Source organism: Oncorhynchus kisutch, linkage group LG30 (genome assembly GCF_002021735.2).
Source record: "Oncorhynchus kisutch isolate 150728-3 linkage group LG30, Okis_V2, whole genome shotgun sequence".
Classification (NCBI taxonomy): domain Eukaryota; kingdom Metazoa; phylum Chordata; class Actinopteri; order Salmoniformes; family Salmonidae; genus Oncorhynchus; species Oncorhynchus kisutch.
Genome location: NC_034203.2, coordinates 10,481,557 through 10,487,556, shown reverse-complemented (window position 1 = coordinate 10,487,556; position 6,000 = coordinate 10,481,557).

The window sequence follows — 6,000 nt, the reverse complement described above, 5'->3', positions numbered from 1 at the left end:
TGCACTCACAAGGTTGACGTGGAGATGACTAATGACAAGAAGCTCCAGCAGCTGTCAGGTTTGGCATTTTTTCTTTAGTTTTAATCATTGTTGTGACTGTTATCCCCACAGTTCTTACGTTTTTGTGTGAGACAAACCAGTGCCTTGAGGCAGGTGACGATTGGCCAGTACTGTGTGTCACAGGCTTGAGTCATTTGTTGACTGATGTTGTTGACTTCCTGACAACCATAGGACCTTGAGGGTCTCAGTTACAAATGTGCTTTGGGGTGCTAACCCAATAAGCAGGCCATTCCAGGAAGTCATGTTCCAACCCACTTGACTTCCTGTTGGCATTTCCTTTGTTAGACCCCCTACACACAGCTTGTAGAAAAGAAAAAAAATTCACCAATGAATTGCAACCTCGAGCAAACATACCCCATGATTAAGCTGGGAAGAACAATTGAAAGGAATTATTTTGTTTTTGCTGCCCTGTGTGTGAGCCTTATGCTACCCTTGATACTGGGGACAACCTGTGGTGAGCCTTTGTCACCAGCCACAATGAGTTCAATCTCTGTGTGACATGCTGGTTTTTAGGGTCATGGCTTCAAATTGAGAATGGGGAGATGATAATTGAAAGTAGGGTTGCCACCTAAAAAAAACATCAGGTGTTAAAAAAAAGAAAGAATGTGCCCTGATTGCTCAAAACAGAATCTAAATGTGCTCCTTTGTGGGGTAACCGACTGAACATGTTCTTAGTCTGTTTGTTTGTGTCTCCCCCCAAAAAATTTAACTGTTTGTAGCCGTTTGCTGTCATTATACCACTTGACAGAGATGAGAAAATATTTGCAAAGTTTAAATGGGTCCTCCATTCGTTCCCAGGGTCAGTGTGGTTGTTTGAGGCAGTGGACAGCGACCCTGTGTTGGTGAAGACCAAGAGTCCAGTCAGCGGGCTATTGCAGCTCAAAGTGGGCGTTCAAGTCACTGCATGGAGACTACTCCTTTAGTGATCACAACTACATAAGAGTGAATGCATCTCTAAACTGTTGTGCTAGCTTGATTTAATAATTGTCAAGTAAATATAAATGTTCCATTGTAGGCTCACTGACTTGGCTGCTTTGTATCCCCAGGTCATGCTCACAAAGAACCCGGACTTCCAAAGGGGCCTGGTCAACGGGGCTCGAGCAGTCGTAGTGGACTTTCAGCCTGGGAAATAATAGATTTAATACCGACTGGGACTATGGTGGAAATTTCACACATGGGCCATTTATTCAAATAAAAATAAAATACATCCTTCCCTGCACTTCCTTGAGATAATCAGTGATCTGATACGATTTGGTTCAAGCTATGCAGTGTACCCCCTGCTTTGTCCCGTACAATTGTGTTGGATCCTTGATAACACAAAGAGAGAAAGGAAGGATGCATCCTAAAAACATTCAAACAGAGACATGCGCACTCTCTCTCTCAATGGTGACGGACCTAGGGCTGTGCATGAGTCATACCTTTGATCACATTTAGAAAACTCTATCATCTCCCCTTGGCTTTGATGAATCGCCCCTGCCAAACTAATGTTACTATGTTGGTAAAGGCAATATCTCTGAAACTCCAGCTAACCTTGCTAATCACCATATTGCTTTTATATATCCACTCAAGGCCGTGTTATTAAGGGGAGAGGAAAGGTGACATACTTCTGGATGAAATGGAATCCAGCTAGCCTCAGAAGATGGATGTCCATTTAGCGATTCTCATTAGAAATTCTCATTCACCCCACGTCTTGCCAGTAAACCACCAGACAGCGCCGGTTACTTATCAGCTGTGTTTGACCCTGTATGTTATTAGTCAGCCCACCACCGACTCTGCAGCTCTCCTCCTGCCCCAAGAACTGGCTCTCATTGCTCTGAAATGTGTCCGTATGATTGGCTAGACAGATGAGCCAAGCCCTCTGGGTAATTGAGTTCATTGGTCACCATCAGTGTCATCCATGTTTGCTTTCCCTCCCCTCGACTCCGAGGGCGGTGTTGAAACAGACACAGAGTGATGTCACAAGATCATAACCTTGTGATAATTACAGCCTATATTCGCATTGAAGATATATCGCTTAGAGCTACACATCTCGATTCGGTACTCATGTGACTCATCCTCTCTGCAGCTATCCAAACAAAGCTGGTTTTCACTACACTTCAGGATGACTCATATCACGTGTATCAAATAGGTCTTCCTCTCTGTATGGCAGTTTTCCACCACATTCTCAGTGTATATCTATGCGTCTCTGTATTTTGGGCATGTATCTTACCCACTCTGTGCGTGTGTTTTGTCAGGGCAAGACGCTGGACTGTGTGGAGATCTCCCTGGCGAGGGTCTTCGAGAGAGGCCAGGCCTAACTGGTTCTGTCTCAAGCCAGGAGTCTGGAGGACCTAAGGGTCATGGACTTTAATCCCCGTGTGGTCCGAGCCGACCCCGACCTGCTGTTCTTCTACAGGAAGCGGAGGAAAGAGTGATTACTGCTACAGGTAAGCGTTTCTGGCTGTGTGTATAACATTTCCATTGAAACACATTGGTCTGTGAAAATGTCATAATAAAAAAACACAACGAGGAACCAGAATGCGTTAAGACTTGGCTACATGGTCAAACTATACTGAACAAAGATATAAACGCAACATGTAAAGTGTTGGTCCCATATTTAATGGGCTGAAATAAAAGATCCCAAGAAATGTTCCATACGCACAAAAATCTTATTTCTACAATTCTGTGCACAAATTTGTTTACATCCCTGTTAGTGAGCATTTATTCTTTGCCAAGATAATACATCCACCTGACAGGTGTGGCATATCAAGAAGGTGATTAAATAGCATAATCGTTACACAGCCGCACCTTGTGCTGGGGACAATAAAAGGTCACTCTAAATGGCATGCTGACTGCATGAATGTCCACTAGAGTTGTTGGCAGATAATTTTATGTTAATTTCTCTACCAGAAGCCGCCTCCAACGTAATTTTAGAGAATTTGGCAGTACATCCAACCGGCTTCACAACCGCAGACCACGTGTAACCATGCTAGCCCAGGACCTCCACATCTGGCTTCTTCACCTGCGGGATCGTCTGAGACCAGACAGCTGATGAAACTGAGGAGTCTTTTTGTCTGTAATAAAGCCCTTTTGTGGAGGAAAACTAATTCTGATTTTCTGGGCCTGGCTCCCCAGTGGATGGGCCTATGCCCACCCATGGCTGTGCCCCTGCCCAGTCATGTGAAATCCATAAATTAGGGCCTAATGAATTTATTTCAATTGACTGATTTCCATATATGAACTGTAACTCAGTAAAATAGTTGAAATTGTTGCATGTTGCGTTTATATATTTGTTCAATATACAAACCTTTGAAGCAATGGGAAGTGTCCAAGTAGTTTCTCACATCTTCCTTTGTGTATTTTTTGGCTTTGCACCTCAGACGAAGTCTGAGGTGACCTTTACTGTTATCCTACTGTGTACTGCCACCCTGTGTTAGAAAAGGTTCATTGATGTCCATAAATCCAGCCTAGTTTAATCACCCCGTTGAGGGTTGGTCAGGTCCGGCATTAATGATGTGTGTCATGTCCAAGCTTCCACTACTCTGTGTCCAAAGCAAAAGGCTCAGATCTCTTTCTCTCTGCAGGCCTCGGTGGATAAGTTTGTGGGCAGAAATAACAATGAGAACTATTGGTAAGGAGAAAATCCTCAACACCACACACATGATTCTGTTGGTATCCACACCACTTGATTTTAACATTTCCTTTGTTTATGGTTTTATGTCTTTCAAGTGATGGTCTCTATTTTTACAACCGTATTCATCAAGGACCTGCACTGCCAGCAACTGTTTCTGTGACTGTTACTGTTTTGTTTATTATGACTTTGACCATGTGTGAACTTCTGAAATGATTAAGCAAATAAAAGTTGAACTACTTGGTGTACATTAAAAAAATGACTTATTAACCACTCTTGACAGCATATTGGACATTTCTACCAGTTTCAATTCAAGGTTTTGCTTAATATTTGGCCTATATTGTAAGGTCATAAACCAAAAGGAATGGACTTTGGCAGTTTTAGAAGCATATAGTTCAAAGTACAGTACCAGTCAAACGTTTGGACACACCTACTCATTCCAGTTAAAAAAAAAAAAACTATTTTCTGCATTGTAGAATAATAGTGAAGACACCAAAACTATGAAATAACACATATGGAATCATGTAGTAACCAGAAAATAATTAAACAAATCAAAATATATTTGAGATTCTTCAAAGTAGCCACCTTTTGCCTTGATGACAGCTTTGCACACTCTTGGCATTCTCTCAACCAGCTTCATGAAATTACCTGAATTCATTTAAATTAACAGGTGTGCCTTGTTAAAAGTTCATTTGTGGAATTTCTTTCCTTCTTAATGTGTTTGAGCCAATCAGTTGTGTTGTGACAAGGTAGGGGTGGTATATAGAAGATAGCCCTATTTGGTAACAGACACATCTCAACATTAACTGTTCAGAGGAGACTCCACAAATCAGGCCTTCATGGTCGAATTGCTGCAAAGAAACCACTACTAATGGACACCAATAAGAAGAGACTTGCATGAGCCAAGAAATATGAGCAATGGACATTCAATCAGTGTAAATCTGTCCTTTGGTCTGATGAATCCAAATTTTAGTTTTTGGTTACAACGCCATGACTTTGTGAGACACAGCGTAGGTGAACGGATGATCTCCACCTGTGTGGTTCCCACCGTGAAGGATGGAGGAGGAAGTGTGATTGTGCTTTGCTGGGGACACTGTCAGGGATTTATTTAGAATTCAGGGCACACATAACCAGCATGGCAACCACAGCATTCTGCAGCGATACTCCATCACATCTGGTTTGTACTTAGTCCCACTATCATTTGTTTTTCAACAGGACAATGACCCATAACACACTTCCAGTGTGTGTAAGTGCCATTTGACATGGTTTGGAATGAGTTGGACAGCAGAGTGAAGGAAAAGCAGCCAGCAGGTGCTCAGCATATGTGGGAACTCATGAAGCTGGTGGAGAGAATGCCAAGAGCGTGCAAAGCTGTCATCAAGGCAAAGGAGAATAAAATATATATTGATTTGTTTAACACTTTGTTTACTACATGTTATTTCATAGTTGATGTCTTCAGTACTATTCTACAATGTAGAAAATATATATTTTTAAATAAATCAGAACCTTGGAATGAATAGGTGTGTCCAAACTTTGAACAGTGCCTAAGTGTCCATTCATTGGGTATATGGAAAATGGATACAATCCTATGACTTTGGGGCTCCTTGACAGCTACAGTACTTAGTGTAGTAACCAACTGAGGCTAATCATTCATGTAAGGGTCTCCTGGAGTCAAATCAAGTACTGAATAGCCTATGTTCTCTGACTCAACATCCATAAACTAGATACATGGTCTGAACTGTAATGCAAAGACTGGAAGAAGTAGATGGACACAGGGTCTGCAGTGCTTAGAATTTTAACACAGTCCAACTGCAGAGTGGTTAGTCACCTGGCCTGTCTTCATTCACTGGCCACAAAATAGATCAAATAAGTTTTCAACCATCACCAATACAAGCAGCAGGTCAGCCATATACAGTCAAATGCACATATTGAATGTCTAATGGCTCAGGTAGCTGGTGTATACAGAAAAGAATATTTTGTCCAGAAGAAAAACAATATTAACAAGATCTGTGATTTATTAACATGAATAGATACAACACAGGCTGTGGTCTCAAGCCTTCCCTGACACTACAAATCTGTAGTATTTAAATAGATTCCACAGCTGCAATAAACTACTGGAATTGACAGATAATGGAGGAGAGGTTCATTTGACGTTGGGGAAGAGATTGTGCGCTACCAGTGAGAGAAAATAAGAAATAATCAATTAGTTAAACACGATAACTATATTTTAACACTTACAGTGCATTCGGAAAGTATTCAGACCCCTTGACTTTTTCCACAGTATTCTAAAATGAAAAAAAAAGAACAATTCTTAGTCTACACACAATACT